Source organism: Gopherus evgoodei, chromosome 5 (assembly GCF_007399415.2).
Source record: "Gopherus evgoodei ecotype Sinaloan lineage chromosome 5, rGopEvg1_v1.p, whole genome shotgun sequence".
Classification (NCBI taxonomy): Eukaryota; Metazoa; Chordata; order Testudines; family Testudinidae; genus Gopherus; species Gopherus evgoodei.
The window spans coordinates 140273443-140291158 of NC_044326.1; positions in this window are offsets into that span (position 1 = coordinate 140273443).

Sequence of the window (17716 nt, forward strand, 5' to 3'; positions counted from 1 at the left end):
ATGCATGGGGGTTGGGCGAATGGAAGAGCAGGTCCCCATTCAGTGAACCCTCCACCCCACAACTGAGGAGCGATGGGGACAGGAAGCAGGGGAGGATGCTGACCTTCCTGCAGCAGGGGGAGGTTTCTGGGAGTGGGTCTGACACAGCCCTAGCCACTCCTTGCAGTGGAAGAGGCAGTCCCGTCCTCTCCTGCCTCCAGCCCACCAGGACAAGCTGCTGATCCTGGCTCAGGGTAGGAGCCACTGGCTGCGGCGTCCTCAGCCCTGCAGTGATTTACCTCTCTGCTGGCTGCTCCAGGTTCCTGAAACGATGTATCTGTGCTGCTACCAAGTGGTGCATGAATGATCTTGCAGCTTCCCTTTGCTTCCCTGTCAGAAAGTCATTTCTCTGCAGGAAAACAAAAAAATCTGCAGGGAACATGAATTCCGAGCACATGCAGTGGCACATAATTCCCCCAGGATATTGTATGTAACTTGTCTAGTGCAGAGATACGGCCAATCTAAATGCTGGGAAGTGTTATGAGCTTCAAAGGACTGTTTTGAACAATGTGCCAGACAAGAAGGAACCTTTGAACCAATCAAGTTGAGGTGAATTCCTAGGATATACCTAAGGGGAAGTGAATGCAAATTCCCACCTTTGGATCCAGTCTTTTGAATCTCTATCCTGGGGAGTGTTGCCTGTCAGATACATCATAGATTTTATGCCAGCTTGAGAGCAGAAGTATGATATAGCAGTAATGCAAGGACCCTACAGGCCCAAGCTTCAGCAGTTAGCATAAGGAAGTTAGGTCTATAACCTTGGCATAAGGAAGTTGACCAGCAGTGACCGTAAATCACACGATGGTGTAAGATATTTTGCAATATGTAATTTTGCTGGGTCTTGCATGAAATGCTGACAGGTAACTGCAAGAAGTCAGTTGATGCCAGTTTGGGTGTCTTGGGACAGGAACATCAACAGATGCGTAATGGCTAGACTGGGAAGGAAGATTGGCTATTTTGGCTCACCATCTCTCAGAATACAGGGGGGTGTTCCATGAAACTGAAAGGCTGCAAATTCAAACTGATGAAAAGAAATACTTTTTTCACACAATTAGCCCATGGAACTCATTGCTACAAGAGAGAGCTAAAGCCAAGCTTTCAGTAGGAGTCAAAGGATCTGAATAATAAGAACATACAAAAATGGGACTTGGAAGGGATCATGCCCAGAAGCAGGACAGGTTAGAACTATCAAGAAACTTTCCTTGGGGGCAGTTCATTCCATTTCTCTCCACATTCTGCTTCTTGCACCTCCCACTGAAGTATCTAGTGCTGGCCACACTTGGGAGAACAGATACTGGGTAAATGAACCACTGTTCTGATCGGGTATGGCAAGGACTGAGATCCCAATTATCCCACCATTCCTCCCCCTGTGGCTCTCATGCATAGCATCACCAGTAGCTTTTCTCTCCCAGGCAAACTACAGATAGGCAGCTGGTAAGGGAGAGAAGCACAATCACCCATGCACAGTCCAGCATGCCTTTAAATTCACTGTATGAACTGAACTGTTTTCTCACTCCAAGTTTCATACACAGCTATACTCTCAATCACAAAGGCAAAATCTTCTGTTATGATCTACTTCTAGCTACATCGTGAGACACTCCCTGTGTCTTAAAGCCAAAAGGGAACATTAGATCATATAGTCCGGATTCTGGTCTTACACAGAAGGGAGAGAATTGGTTATAGCATCAACATGGGCCTCCTTTAGCATTTGTGCATCATGCCATTGAGCAGTGAGTTATCCTTCAACTTTCCACTGAGCATGGGATTCATTTCACAGGCTTGCTCATTTGGTTTATGCCTTCAAATGTTTGGCTTGTCTTTGCACCAAGTGTTTATGGACTGTTGCTTCTTCTTCGATATGCTTCGGTTAGGGATGGCCAGAAAACATTACATTTAAAACAAAATTTAGAAGTTTCAGAGTTAGTTTTCTTCTGATGCAAAATATAAGAATGGCCACCCTGCATCAGACAATAGTCCACCTGGCCCAGTATCCTGTTTTCAGACAGTTGCCATTTCGGGTGCTTCAGAGAGAATGAACAGAACAGGGCAATTAAAATGAAATGTCTTTTTTTCACAACAAAGACCACAAGCACGAGACAAAGTGCCAGAATAGCTATGCGGGTAGAGCACTCACCTGGAAGATAAGTTCAAGTCTATGTTCTGTCTGATTTGGTGTATGGGTTTGAACCTAGGTTTCCTACCTCCTAAACAAGTACAGTCATCACTGTCCTATCAGCTATCTCAGCATGGGTACTTCTCTGTCTGACCAGAAGTTCCATCCTGGAGCTGTGAAATCTTCCCATTTAAAATGGATTCACTTCCACAAAAAAGTGAGTTACATCAATTATTTTTCAGCCAGCTCAAATTTTGACACTCCATGGATGTAGCCACTATCTGCATTTTCTGTTCCACAGCTCCAGTGCCAACACTATCCCTTTCTGACACTGTGAGCACCGACGGGTTTTCAGCCATTGTAAACAGGAATACAGCAGCAAGTGCTTTGACTGAAAAGGGACTTCCCACAGAAGAGGAGCGATTAGTTGTTGAACTGATATGCTGGCTGCCAGCAATGTCTCTCCTCTTTCAGCAATTCTTTAGGCTATTAAATTATCCACAGGTGTTCTCTAATGTGAGGAGTCATATGGTGCTGAAGTTGCAGTGCTGATTCATTCCAGCCCTGGGTACACACCAACACACATTCAAAAAGAAAGAATTGTGCTGAAAACAAACTGGAAAGCAACAAATTGAGGTTTCCTTTTGTATAAGACACTGCAGTGCAGTTGTTGCTGTAGCTGGGAGTTTCCCAAGGATTTGACTCATATGGCCATTCAGCAGCTCTGAACAGAGCCAGTATTCTGATGGCTGAGTGCACTGAGCAGAAAGTGCTGAAGAGAAACCCTGGGCTTACTTCATACTTGGCACAGATGGGGCTGAAGGGAAGGTGGCTGTCAACCAACTTTCTGCTCCTCCAGGTGTGGGGCTGAAATGGCCCCTGTACAACCTAGAGCAGACGCATAACTGGCTGAAGTTATGCCAGCTGTTCTGGAGTCCAAAGATCTGGGGGAATAGTATGTGGTTTGCAAGGTCCTCAGCCTGCCCACTACGTAAGAGAGGCAGTACACAGGTAGCATAACATCAGCTTTGATGGCTTTGCATCACTAGAGGAGTTCCTTGTATTTCATGGAATCCTAGAAATGTTGGGCTGAAAGGCTTCTTGAAGTTACCAAGTCCAGCCAGCTGTGCTCAGGCAGGACCAAATAAATAGGCAGGTATTTGTCCAACTTATTCTTAAAAACCTCCACTGATGGGGATTCCGCAACCTCCCTTGATCTTCCCTTCCAGCTCTTACTACCCTGATAGTTAGGAAGTCTGTCCTGATATCTAACCTTGTTGCAGATGAATGCTTCTTAGCCAACCTTCAGTGAACATGGAGACCAATTTATCTCCATCCTCTTTATAACAGACAGCCCTTAACATATTGGAAGAGTGTTATCTGGTCCCCCCTCACTCTTCTTTTCTCAAGTCTAAACACGCCCAGCTTTTTTAAAACCTTTCCTCATATGTCAGGTTTTCTAAACCTCTTACCATTTTGGTTGGTCTCACACGATCTTAACACTCAGACTCTTAAAACTTCCCATAAAGTTAAAACTCACTGAAATCTGATACTTATGAGGCACATTAAAAAAATAGGTTACAGACAAACTCTATTATGCAGTAATCATAACTATGGTTATTCTATAGCATCATTACATGATAGCACTGAGGTTCTTTTGGCGTCCTAACTGTACATCTCTATACCTTCTCTTACTTAGACTTCTTTTAAATTAAACCTTCATTTTGAATTTCCTGGGTTTATAATGCTTGGTTTGGGGATAATTATAACACCTCTGCAATGTGTGTGTTTAAACCGCAATTTGTTCATACATACACTCAACCTCACCTCCTTCTTAATATAGTTTTTGTCTGGGAATTAATAAATATACTTAACTTCTCACTTAGTACAGAGCCTTAGGGAACCCTGCTGGTAACCTTTTGCCATGATGAAAATTGACCAGCTATTCCTGCTCTTTGTTTTCTGTCTCTTAGTTAGGTTCTGTTCCATGGCAGTACTTTCTCTCTCACCCCATGACTACTTAGATACAGGGAATACTAACTGGGAGGGAGCCAACTTATCTGACCTCATCCAAACCTTAAAGTACGACTTGGCTTTGAAAACTAATATCACCATTTAACACGGCAGATCTGGTCTCTGTTTTTATTCAACTGTATTGGCTGACTTCAGAGATGAGTTTTTAGTTCTGTTAGGTCTGTAGAATCAGCTATGGGAGAATGAGCTGGATTCTATTTCTCCTTATGCATCATTAAAATTGTTAACTACATTCTAATCAGCTAGACATGTGCACTGACTGAAACAAAAGGATGTCACTGAGACCATAATTTAAGGACTGCAGAGTAGCACAGATGTAAATGAGGTCTAGCAGTGATCTGTAGAGTCTTGCCTGCAGGTGGTGATGCTCAAGATGGAACAAATCCAGTCTTGAATTTGCAAGATTTACAAGCTAAAAATATTTTTATTTAGGTACTGTGAATATCTTGACACACAATTATTTAAGAAACAACAAGCATGGAATCCCAAAATTCATTTTTAAGAGCAGTAAATCACTTAAAGGTTTGAGGATAGATAGAAGCGGAATGGTAGCTATATTTTAAGAAAAAGATCAGTTGCTAATCTAACTAGGACTGTCACTGTTTAGATATTTTTAACTAGGATTTCATTAATATCTCTGTTCCATGGCAACAGTAGTTAAGAGATTTTTGGACTGGAACAACTGCTGATGCCCATATGGCCATCACATAGTTTCAATGAAAACACAATCTTCTTAAAAAGCTTCCAGAAATATACATTTCCGTGGATTGGACAGTATAGACTAACTAACTAACTAACTCTACAACATACACATATCATAACACTGCATTGTTATAGGTGGAACCAGTAGCTATGCCATTACTTCAGGTTGCCTAACATTTTTCATTCTACCATCCTACTTTCAATTGCTTATAACTTTTCACCTAACTTTAACAGTTCCAGCTAAAATTTCCGTGCCAGTTGTCTGCCATGGGCTGAGCTTGTTTGGAAAATTTCAGCTAAAATTGTTAGTCAAATTTAGAGGCAAAGATGCTGTTTTGCCTGTGTTAAAAAAATCTTATAACCATTTCACTGAGTTCCACGCATCTCTCCTTTGAAGCAGGGACTTGACATTTGGAAGGGAGACTGTCTGTTCTCATAAGAGTGCCCTTGGCTGTACTCCTGCAAATCTGCCCTGATTTGCTCAAGTAAGAAGCTTCTGAAACATCTCAGTTCACACATGCTCAGTGGAGGCTTGTTATTTCAGCAGCTAAATTCTCCAGAGATGCTGTCTGCACTGAACATGCTCCATCCCCTGCCAGCTCTTCTGTGCCAGTTGAACTAGATGAGCCATCCCCCCAGAGTAACTCAGCCCTCGTCCAGACTAACCCGCGGCATCGGCGGGTTAAAATCGATTGCTCGGGGATCGATATATCGCGTCTAGTCTGGACGCGATGTATCGATCCCCAAGCGCGCTTACATCGATTCCGGAACTCCATCAACCCGAACGGAGTTCCAGAATCGACACGGAGACCCGCGGACATCGATGCAGCGCCGTCCAGATGGGTGAGTACCTCGATTTTAGAAATCCGACTTCAGCTACGTTATTCCCGTAGCTGAAGTTGCGTATCTAAAATCGATTTTAATATCTAGTCTGGACGTGGCCTCAGAATGTGCCATTCTGCGTTTGCAGGGGCTGAACAAAGCTTCTACTGTAGTTGTTACTCCCACCTGCTGGAGGCTTCCTGCAGTGGTTCAAGGTACCACCACTGAGAATGCAAAAAGTGTGTGTGTGTATGTGTGTGTACGCACACAAGGAGCTCAACTACCAGAAGGATGGCTCTAAAGGTCTAATGCTGACCCATGTGGGAGTCAATATTTTTTTCAGTTCATAAAAATTTTTCTATATCATTTCCTAAAACATTGGGTTGCGAAAGTAAGGGTCCTGTGGGGGAAAAAGTAAAGTGTCCATGTAGTTAGACTACCATAATGCTTTAGCATACAGGGGCTGAATTAGGGTTGCACAGGCAGCCTTAATTTCAGGGTTTTTTTTAACTTTTGGGTACTTGACTTTGCAACTGTAATCATATTTTTACAGGTTTTTTCGGTATGTAATTATCTTCTTCAATGTTATTCATACTAAAGTGTCAGGAAATCAAAAGCTCTGACTGGAATACTCTAGAAAGAACATAGAATTAAAAAATGTTGAAGCATATTTTTGCTCAGAGGGGTGGTGATACTTATGTGATAAATTGCAAAACCTTGTGAAAACTTGTATTTATCTTGCCCCTTTTACCCCACACCTGCACTGTTCCTATTAACCCATCTCCGCAGCAGTGTTCTCTGAATGTGTGGCATTTCTCCCCTGAAATTATTTCTGACTGAGGCTCAGGACAGACAGCTTGCTCCTCAGCTGGTGACAAGTTTACAGTAGGGCTGTCAAACAATTAAAGAAATTAATCATGAGATTAAAAAAAGTTGTGATTAATCACAATTTTAATTACACTGTTAAACAATAATAGAATACCATTTCTTTAAATATGTTTGGCTGTTGGGGGTGCAGTGTGTGTGTGTGTGTGTTGGGGGAAGTGTGAGAGAGACGGTGTTTGTGTATTGGAGGAGTGTGAGAGAGATGGTGTGTGTGTGTGTGTGTGTGTGTGTGTGTGTGTGTGTGTGTGTGTTAGGGGAGTGTGAGAGAGACAGTGTGTGTGTGTATTGGGAGAGTGTGAGAGAGACGGTGTGTGTGTGCGTGTTGGGGGGAGTGAGTAAGTCAGTGCACTGTTTTAAGCAGAGCACCCACCAGCCTAAATGCTTGTTCAGACAGCTGCAGGCAGCTTCCATTCCTGACCCAGAGGCAACAACACAAACAGGCTCCCTGTCCCCACCCATCTGAGCTCGGCAGAGACATCAGCCCTGACCTGCCACTCTGCACAGGAGACAGGAGGTTCTCTGTCCTGAGCAGCTTTGCCGAGGGTGGATCCAAGGTAGGGGTTGAAGGGATAAGAGGCGCAGCAGCTGCACAGGGCAGCAGAGCAGTGTGGGGAGGAGGGCTGTACCCCGCCCCAGAGGCATGCAGAGGTGCCCCCAAGCATGACACTCTGGTGTGCGATAATTGCTCATTTAAAAGAAAAAACATTAATTTGTTCTGAGCTAATCACATGCATTAACTGTGATTAATTAACAGCCCTAGCTGACAAATCTTGCAGCTCATCAAGGCTAGAAGCAGGAATCTTCTACCACTGGAATGAAGACACTACTCTCCAGTAGGACACATTGTACATGATTTTGGCCCTGACAGGTCCTGGGATCACATCTTAACATTCTCACCACAACACACATAGGAACGAGGAAGGTCAGTATAATATCCTCATTTTACAGATGGAGAAACTGAGGCACAGAATGGGGAGGTGATTTGTCCAAGATCTCCACCAGAGCTGGCAATAGAACCCTGGTCTTCTAAGTCCTAGTCTAGTGCCCTATCCCTTACAGGCACTAGTTTGGGATGACTTGCATAGCTCATTTGTGTTGGTGCTTCTTAAGAGTAATGCAGTAATTCAAACCTTTGTACCACACACGTGTGCATGTGTGTAATTTCTTTGCTTTCCTTGTAGCCATAGTACTTTTGTGCTTGTTTTGTCATTTTCCTGAATCTAAACCAGAAGCCATTCAGGCTGAAATATAAATATTGGAATAGCAGGAAATTCTCAGTTAATGTTCTCACATCAAATTTAGTTCTGCCCCACTCATCCTCTGTATGTGGGTCACAGGTCAGACAACACTATTGTCCCACCCGCCTTGCCAAGCTTCATGGAACAGAAGACGAGCATCTGTAGATTTCAATGGAACAAATTGGAAGTCATTTTCTCTTAGATTATACTATATCAATAGGATGAACTCCCAATGGTTTGTTTTATTCTGACACTATCAATCATTTTCACTAAATTTTGGCTCTGCAAGGACTCTGATCTGCTATGTCAGTAGGTGAAGGAAATCATTCATTTACTGACATTCACATCAACGGTAAGATCTGCATTCTACCAAAGGGAGAGTTTAAAAATTTTCCTTGTACTAACATTTTTCAAACACAAATAAGAATCATTAGGAACTTGAATGTCTCCCTAGCCCTTTTCTCCCTGAATACTTTATTTTCTGGGTGGGAACAAGTGGGGAGTATTTAAGGAAGAATTATGTTGAGATTCTTTTTTCCATGTACAACTGCTTCTGGTGTTGTTCCTGGCTGCTGTGATGGTGAATTAAGAGTAGGATTATTTAGCCTGCACAGGGGAAGAGTTAAAGGGTTTCATTTTAGGCATTCAGCATTTTGAAGGGTATAATTAGAATTAATGTTGCTTCTCCTTTGGTTCTGTGATATAATAATAAAGACATGCTATGAAACTACAGAGCAGTTGGTTTATAACCTAAAATGGAAATACTAATGGACACAACAGTAAATCTGCGGAAATCCCTGTAGCAGGAGATCACTGAGATGAATAATGTAATATTGAAAGTGTTCTGTAGGATTACAGTAATAATAACTGGGGTCATCTGTAAGCTTGTTGTCTGTAGGGTTGCAGAAAGCCATATACAACACTACTTTGGGGATAATACTTTCAAAAGAACCTAAGGGCTTGTCTGCGCATAGAGCACTGCAACTGTAGCGCTTTAATGAAGATGGAGAGCTTCTTTTGCCAACACAGTGAATCTACCTCCTCGAGAGGTGGTAGCCATGTCAGCTGGAGAAGTCTTCCCCGTCGACATAGTGCTGTCTACACAGGGGGTTAGGTTGGTATGACTATGTTGCTCAGTGGGTGGATTTACTTTTGAGTGATGTAGTATAGACCTGGCCAAAGTGACTGAGGCACCTACATCCATTGACTTGAAATTAGACTTGGCTGCCCAAGTGAATTATGAACTTACAAAAATTTTACCCTAAGCTTCATTCTCAAGAGACTGAGGCACATAGCCTAAAGGGATTGGGTGCATTTGAAAATCCTACTAATTTCCTAAATACCTTTACAAATCTGGCTCTGAGTAACTTAAGTAGTTTGAAAATAAGGCCTAAGCTCCCATGTCACTTGGGCACTCTCAAAAATGTTATCTTAGATCTATTATGGGGGTTTCCCCTTCATTTGACATTAGGTTTACATGTTTTCCATTGCTGGTGCGGGAATGTGTTTATATATGTGTCCTTAACAGATTAGAAAAGGTTAATAAATTATTAATAGAGTTTCAATAAATGGCAAATAATTTCTTAGACTCCAGCAGGTTATAGGTTGCTTAGAACCATAGTTTGTTACTATAGTTTATAACCATCTGTAACACATAGTGCTTATGTCTGTAGCATGCTTTTGGGAACAGGGGCTGCTGTTTCGAGAGGGAAGGAGGAGCAAATATGGGACCCTTGGGGTAAGTGTCTGTCTGTAATGTGTGTTTGTGTTTCAGGGTTACTTGCTGTGTGCTGAGCTTGTGTTTGTTTGTCTGTCTGTCTGTCTGTTTGTTTGTTTGAAGGACTGTGTGCTGTGACCAGCAGCTGGAAGCTGTGAGCTTCTAAACAAGGCAATATATGTGAAAGAAAATGTAGAATCAAATGAAGTAAAAATCTTAAGTGAATCCACATGTTCCATAGAATCTCTGTAGATAGTAATTCCATGCTCTAATAAGAATATAACAGTAGGGATCTGTTATCGACCACCTGGCCAGGACAGTGATAGTGATGATGAAATGCTAAGGGAGATTAGAGAGGCTATCAAAATAAAGAACCCAATAATAGTCAGGGATTTCAATCATCCTCATATTGACTGGGTTCATGTCACCTCAGGACGAGATGCAGAGACAAAATTTCTCGATACTTTAAATGACTGCTTCTTGGAGCAGTTGTTACAGGAACCCACAAGGGGAGAGGCAATTCTTGATTTAGTCCTGAGTGGTGCCCAGGATCTGGTCCAAGAGGTAACTATAACAGGACCACTTGGAAATAATGACCATAGTATAATAACATTTAACATCCCTGTGGTGGGAAGAACACCTCAACAGCCCAACACTGTGGCATTTAACTTCAGAAGGGGGAACTATGCAAAAATGGGGGGTTTAGTTAAACAAAAATTAAAAGGTACAATGACTAAAGTGAAATTCCTGCAAGCTGCATGGACACTTTTCAAAGACATCATAATAGAGGCCCAATTTAAATACATACCCCAAATTAAAAAACACAGTAAAAGAACTAAAGAAGTGCCACCTGTGGCTTAACAACCATCCAAAATAAGCAGTGAGAGTTTAAAAAGGCATCTTTTAAAAAGTGGAAGTCAAATCCTAGTGAGGTAAATAGAAAGGAGCATAGACACTGCAAAATTAAGTGTAAAAATGTAATAAGAAAAGCCAAAGAGGAGTTTGAAGAACAGCTAGCCAAAAACTCCAAAGGTAATAACAAAATGTTTTCTAAGTACATCAGAAGCAGGAAGCCTGCTAAAGAACCGGTGGTGTCCCTGGACAATTGAGATACAAAAGGAGCACTTAAAGACTATAAATTCATCATCAAACTAAATTAATTTTTTGCTTCAGTCTTCATGGCTGAGGATGTTAGGGAGATTCCCAAACCTGAGCCATCCTTTGTAGATGACAAATCTAAAAAATTGTCACAAATTGAAGTGTCACTAGAGGAGGTTTTGGAATTAATCAATAAACTTAACAGTAACACGTCACCAGGACCAGATGGCATTCACCCAAGAGTTCTGAAAGAATTCAAATCTGAAATTGTGGAATTATTAACTCTGATTTTTAAACCTTCCCTTAATTCAGCTTCTGTACCCAATGACTGGAAGCTAGCTAATGTAACGCCAATATTTTAAAAGGGCTCTAGAGGTGATCCCAGCATTTACAGACCGGTAAGTCTAACGTCAGTACTTGGCAAATTAGTTGAAACAACAGTAAAGAATAAAATTGTCAGACACATAGAAGAACATAAATTGTTGGGCAAAAGTCAACATGGTTTCTGTAAAGAGAAATTGTGTCTTACTAATCTATTAGAGTTCTCTGAAGGGGTCAATAAACATGTGGGCAAGGGGGATCCAATGGACATAGTGTACTTAGTTTTCCAGAAAGCCTTTGACAAGTCCCTCACCTAAGGCTCTTACATAAATTAAGTTGTCATGGGATAAGAGGGAAGATCCTTTCATGGATTGAGATCTGGTTAAAAGACAGGGAACAAAGGGTAGGAATAAATGGTAAATTTTCAGAATGGAGAGGGGGTAACTAGTGGTGTTCCCCAAGGGTCAGTCCTAGGACCAATCCTATTCAACCTATTCATAAAAGATTTGGAGAAAGGGGTAAACAGTGAGGTGGCAAAGTTTGCAGATGATACCAAACTTCTCAAGATAGTTAAGACCAAAGCAGACTGTGAAGAACTTCAAAAAGATCTCACAAAACTAAGTGATTGGACAACAAAATGTCAAATGAAATTTAATATGGATAAATGTAAAGTAATCCACAATGGAAAAAATAACCCCAACTATACATACCATATGATGGGAGCTAATTTAGCTACAGCTGATCAGGAAAGAGATCTTGGAGTCATCGTGGATAGTTCTTTGAAGATGTCCATGCAGTGTGCAATGGCAGTCAAAAAAGCAAACAGGATGTTAGGAATCATTCAAAAAGGGATAGAGAATAAGGCAGAGAATATCTTATTTCCCTTATATAAATCCATGGTACACCCACATCTGGAATGCTACATACAGATGTGGCCTCCTCATCTCAAAAAATATATACTGGCATTAGAAAAGGTTCAGAGAAGGGCAACTAAAATGATTAGGGGTTTGGAATGGCTCCCATGTAAGGAGAGATTAAAGAGGCTAGGACTTTTCAGCTTGGAAAAGAGGAGACTAAGGGGGGATATGATAGAGGTATATAAAATCATGAGTGATGTGGAGAAAGTGAATAAGTAAAGGTTATTTACTTGTTCCCATAATATAAGAACTAGAGGCTAACAAACAAAATTAATGGGCAACAGGTTTAATACAAATAAAAGGAAGTTCTTCACACAACACACAGTCAACCTGTGGAACTCCTTGCCTTAGGAGGTTGTGAAGGCTGGGACTATAACAGGGTTTAAGAGAGAGCTAAATAAATTCATGGAGGTTAAGTCCATTAATGGCTATTAGCCAGGATGGGTAAGAAATGGTGTCCCTAGCCTCTGTTTGTCAGAGGGTGGAGATGGATGGCAGGAGAGAGATCACTTGATCATTACCTGTTGGGTTCACTCCCTCTGGGGCACCTGGCATTGGCCACTGTCGGTAGACAGGATAATGGGCTGAATGGACCTTTGATCTGACCCAGTATGGCCGTTCTTATGTTCTTATTCTGGTGTAACTCCCTTAGGAGAACACTCTATTCAGAATAAAATGACATGCTTATAACCTCTACTGAAGATCTAATGAGCCTTTATAAACTATTTACAAATGCACTCTTAATATAAAGTATAACCAAAAATGCATAATTATCCAAGACAGGAGTTATAATTAATATGAGAACAATTACATGAGCTACATATTGGTTAAATAAGGGGGTATTTATTAATGTGTACAAAAGGTTTTCTTCGTTTATTTGGTCTGAGCATGTCCTTTTCTCTTCCACTTTGTGCTAATAAGTTTGCATGCAAACTCCGTCAAGTAGCACCTCACTTAGAAACTGTCCTCCTTTGACTCTAAGGACAATTCTGCTTTTCATTTGGAATTGCTTCTTCGTGTCTTGACCCATTGATTGCTTTTAATAAAAGGACTGAATGCATGCATGCAATTTTGAAAACACTGAGAAAACTTAGCGTCTTTGTGTCAAAAAAATAAAAATAAAATCTTTTCCGCCTTGATTCTTCCAATCTACAAATGAAATGTATGTATATGTGTGTCCTTGGTTGGTAACATGGCCTTCAGCAATGACATCTACATGTGAAGTCTGAATTCATTATTAGAATCTTTCTGTATTTATATCTCTTCTTCCTTTCTCTCGCTTTTGCTACGGCCTTTGTTACCCACTGGAAGTAGGTCTCCCACAGCTTTTACTTTGCTTTCTGCCAGCAGTGATACAGATGCCTGCAGCATTTTGGCCTCTATTTTCTATTCATACCCTTCACCTTTAATATTGCTCTCCTATTATTCCCATCCCATCCTGTCCTTGGGTTCGTTTCTTTACTACGCGAGCTAAATGTAACACCCACTGGAGTTGTTAAGCCTGCAGTCACAGCCTCTTTTTTGAGCTTCTGTGTCAGTAACTGTCAATGCTCAGCTACGGGAAGATTGGAAGTTCTCTTTAGATTTTCTTTCAGGCTTTTTAACAATTAGGCTGTTCTCTAGTTCCCACTTATTATCCTCTTCATAAATGGTGGAAGCGATACCTGTGCTCTTTATGGCTCCACAGACTAACAAAGAGTACAACAACTTGTCCTCAGAAGCTTTCAGAAATTCACAAGCAAAGAACTTGTATCTTGCTATCAAGAAGTAATATGACAAAGTCATGTGTGCGTATACACTTCCTCCCCTTCTCTTTCCTCTCAGAGTTTCTAAACTCTTCTATATCACATCTTCAACCTCTATCTTTGTGCCACTAGTGATGTCAGCTACAATTGCCCTTTGACCACTTTCTCTCTGGCTGGCCCCAAACATGGGGAATATGCCCTGTCAAAATCCATAATGACACTTCCTTCTCCTCCACCTTGTCCCTGCTCTACTTTGCAACCTCCAGAACACGGGTACAGTAACTCCTCACTTAAAGTCATCCCAGTAAACATTTTTCCGTTACGTTGCTGATCAGTTAGGGATCATGCTCATTTAAAGTTGTGAAATGCTCCCTTCTAACATCGTTTGACAGCCACCTGCTTTGTCCACTGCTTGCAGGAAGAGCAGCCCATTGCAGCTAGCTAGTGGGAGCTTGGAACCAGGGCAGACCGGCAGCCCCCCATCAGCTCCCCCGATCAGCTCCCCAAGGCAGGTGCAACCACTAGGCCAACTAGGCAATAGCCTAGGGTGCCAAGTGGTTGGGAGTGCCAAAAAGTGGTGCCCTGGCTCAGCAGGGAGGAGCCGCCTTCTGAAGGCACTGGAGAGCCAGAGCGTTGGCTTGCGGGGGTGGCGAACCCCAGCTATGGAGGAGCTGGTGTGGTGCGAGGGGGAAGGGGGGGAAGCAACTTGCTTGCTGTGTGGGAGAGGAGGAAGGGGGGGCTAATGTCAGGGTGTCCCCCTCCCCCGCTCTTACACCCCGCTTACCCCTTCTCCGTATAGAGCAGGGTGGGGACATGACGGAGAGAGACAGAGAGAGCTTGGGGCAGCAGCTGCTGTCTCAACTGCCTGATCCACTTAAAAGGACAATGCGCTTAAGAGTGGGTCAGTTTACTTAAAGGGGCAGTGTGCATCTCTCACTCTCCCATATACAAGGTGTGTCTCTGTCTCTGTCTGCTATGCTGTCTCCCCTCCCCTCGAGTCCTGCTGCCTTGTACAGTGAGAAGCTACATTATCAACAATGTGTTAACCCTTGAGGGCTCAGCCGAGTGCTAGTTCATAATTTAGCACAGGGGTTCTCAAACTGGGGGGGGTCGGGACCCCTCAGGGCGTCACAAGGTTATTACATGGGGGGTGGCGATCGCAAGCTGTCAGTGTCCACCCCAAACCCTGCGTTGCCTCCAGCTTTATAATGGTGTTAAATATAAAAAAAAGTATTTTTAATTTATATGGGGGGCGGTCACTCTCAGAGGCTTGCTGTGTGAAAGGGGTCACCAGTACAAAAGCTTGAGAACTACTGATTTAGAAGCAAGGCATTCCCTGGGAAATATCCCACCCTCTTCCACCCTTTAACTTCACCACCTCAACCAAGCCTCACAATCATCATAGCTATGAACAGTATTAAATTGTTTGTATAAAACATATACTGTGTGTATATCTATATAATATATAGCTTTTTGTCTGGTGAAAAACATTTCCCTGGAACCTAACCCCCCACATTTACATTAATTCTTATGGGGAAATTGGAGTCGCTTAACATTGTTTTGCTTAGAGTCACATTTTTCAGGAACATAACCACAACGTTAAGTGAGGAGTTACTGTATCTGGTAATGGCTAGGGAAGAGGGGAGCTGAGACTTGTACTGAACATGCTCATTTCAATCTTAATTCATCTTCTCTTCTCTTGTTTCACCCATCTGTTACATCCAGTTTTAATCTTAGATGGTTAATTCTGTCTTGTTTTTACGGTGCCTAATACAATGGGGTCCTTGACTGCCATCCATATGTGCTACTGTAATATTAAAGTAACAACATTTTTTCTGCTTCTAAGCTGACATTTAATAATTGCATAAAAGGCCTGATCCTCCCACCTGACTGCTCTCTAACTGGAACGGATGATAAGGTGAGTTTATCCTATCAAATCCACATATCTTTCCAATGTGGGTGAGATTTCAGCAAAGGTAAATGTATGTTCAGTTTTAGGAAACAGTGATGTTTACCTTGCTTCTTTAAAAGCCCCCTCATGTATGAGTGCCAACTCTGTGGGTGCCCTGGGGTTTAAGCACCCACTGAAAAAAAATAGGGGACACTCCGCACTCAAATTAATATTTTGTGGGCTCCACCTGCCACACCCTGAGGCGCTGCCTGCCATTCACACAGAGGGGAGGGGGCAAAGAAGAACACCCGCCAGCGAAAACAAAAGTCAGTGCCTGTGCCCTCATGCATGGCTCCAGGGGATCCAGAACACAGGGGCCTGTCCATAAATGCTGCAGTCAGCTTGTATATGAAAGTGCTGCATTATGAACAGCACAGAGATAGTTGGAGCTGATGTCAAGAAAAAACAGGTTGTGACCCTAAGAGCATCCCAGTGCTAGAGAGCAAGATGCTCACTGATATCAGGTAATCCATCTCGACAGGCCTGAGCAATTCAGTGCACCCCGACTCACTGTGGTTATATTCTGTATGTAAAGGGGCCATGCAATATCACTGAAAACTAATAACTCCCTGATCATTAATATTCTTGCATGTTGTATGTACCTGGTGTGTATTATGAGTAATGGATCTATGCAGGGATTCTGACTCAATGTGTTGAAATGAGGCATGTCAGGGGAGTTGGTAAGCAGATCTGCCCTAGACAAAGGAACGTTTCTCTCTGGTGACCAGGCTCATCAGAGAAGCAGATAATGAATGTCCATTTACATATTAGGTAAACAGGCTATCAAGCTAACAATGGGGAGGAGACAGAGGGGCATCTACACCCCAGCAGTCAAGATAAACTTTTATCTGGGCTATAAATGCAAGGCATTTGAACCTCAAGCGAGCAGCAAATGAATCAACTGCTTGTATACAATATTATTGCATTATAAAAGTATCACAAGGGAGATATTTCATGAAAGTCTGTGGCACACTGGTGATTAATATCATGAAGTGTATGTGCTGAGGAATTATGAATACTTGATGATATTATGCTTTCCAATCTGTGGCCCAGCAAAGGGAAAAAAGGCTTTCCCCCAGGCAGGAGGGAAGACAGTTATCTAGCTGCTTCCAAAGAAATGTAAGCAAGGTGTGATCAAAAACAGTGGAAGCCCCATTTATATAGAAATCAGCGGGGGGATGGGAAGACCACAGGAAGGGAAGAACAGCATGTGGTTATCCTGGCTCTTGTAACAAGATCACTGAACTCTGAGAGAGATAAGCAGAGACAGCTCTTCTGGCATCCATCAGTAGGTAGGCACAAGGGAACAGATCTCTTGCAAGCTGCGAAAGATGCATCCCTCAACCAAGGAGGGGTTGAAGTTTCTGGAAACTGAATATAGGTGAGAAACCTGCTTAGACAAAGATCTTTCACCTAGGAATACAAGAGACTCCAGCACCTTGAGCTTCCGTGGAAAGTTAGCCATGGCTGGGAAGAAGAAAGATTGGTAAGACATCTACCTTGAACTAAGGCTGTAGCTTGTTAAGTTAGGTCTCTAGAAAGGATATTTCATTTTTATTTGCTTGTAACCATCTCTAATTTATTTGTCTTACATGGGCATCACTGAATCTATGTCCTATTTTAATAAACTTGTTTTATTTTCTACTATAAATGAACTCAGTATTTGCAGGGAAGGGTGTATTTACCCCAGTTAATAGACTGTGAAGTGCATTGCTCTCTTTAAAGCAGCAAGCAAACAAACCTTATTTCTCTGAGTGGTCCAGGAAAAGGGCTGGACACTCCAGATCACGCGTTTTGGGGAAAATTCAGGACAGGGAGTCTGTTGGGGTCCCTAGCAAGTTGCAACCAAGGCTGGTGGAAGCCAAGGTGGGGCAGTTGCACTATAGACAGGCTGCTGGAGTCAGAACTGCTGATACCGGGATGCACAGCACACAGACACTCAGGGTGTCACCTGCATGGTTGGGTGCTGGTGTGGAGAGTGTGAGCCACAGCAGGAAGCCATTCCAGGTACCCAGGATTATAGGGCAGGCAGTGACACAACCCCTCACTGGTCTGGATTGCACCCTAGAATGTGACACAGGCAGGCAGATTCTCTGCATGTGGAAGGTGAGTGGATAAGGGGAAAAAATGGTCC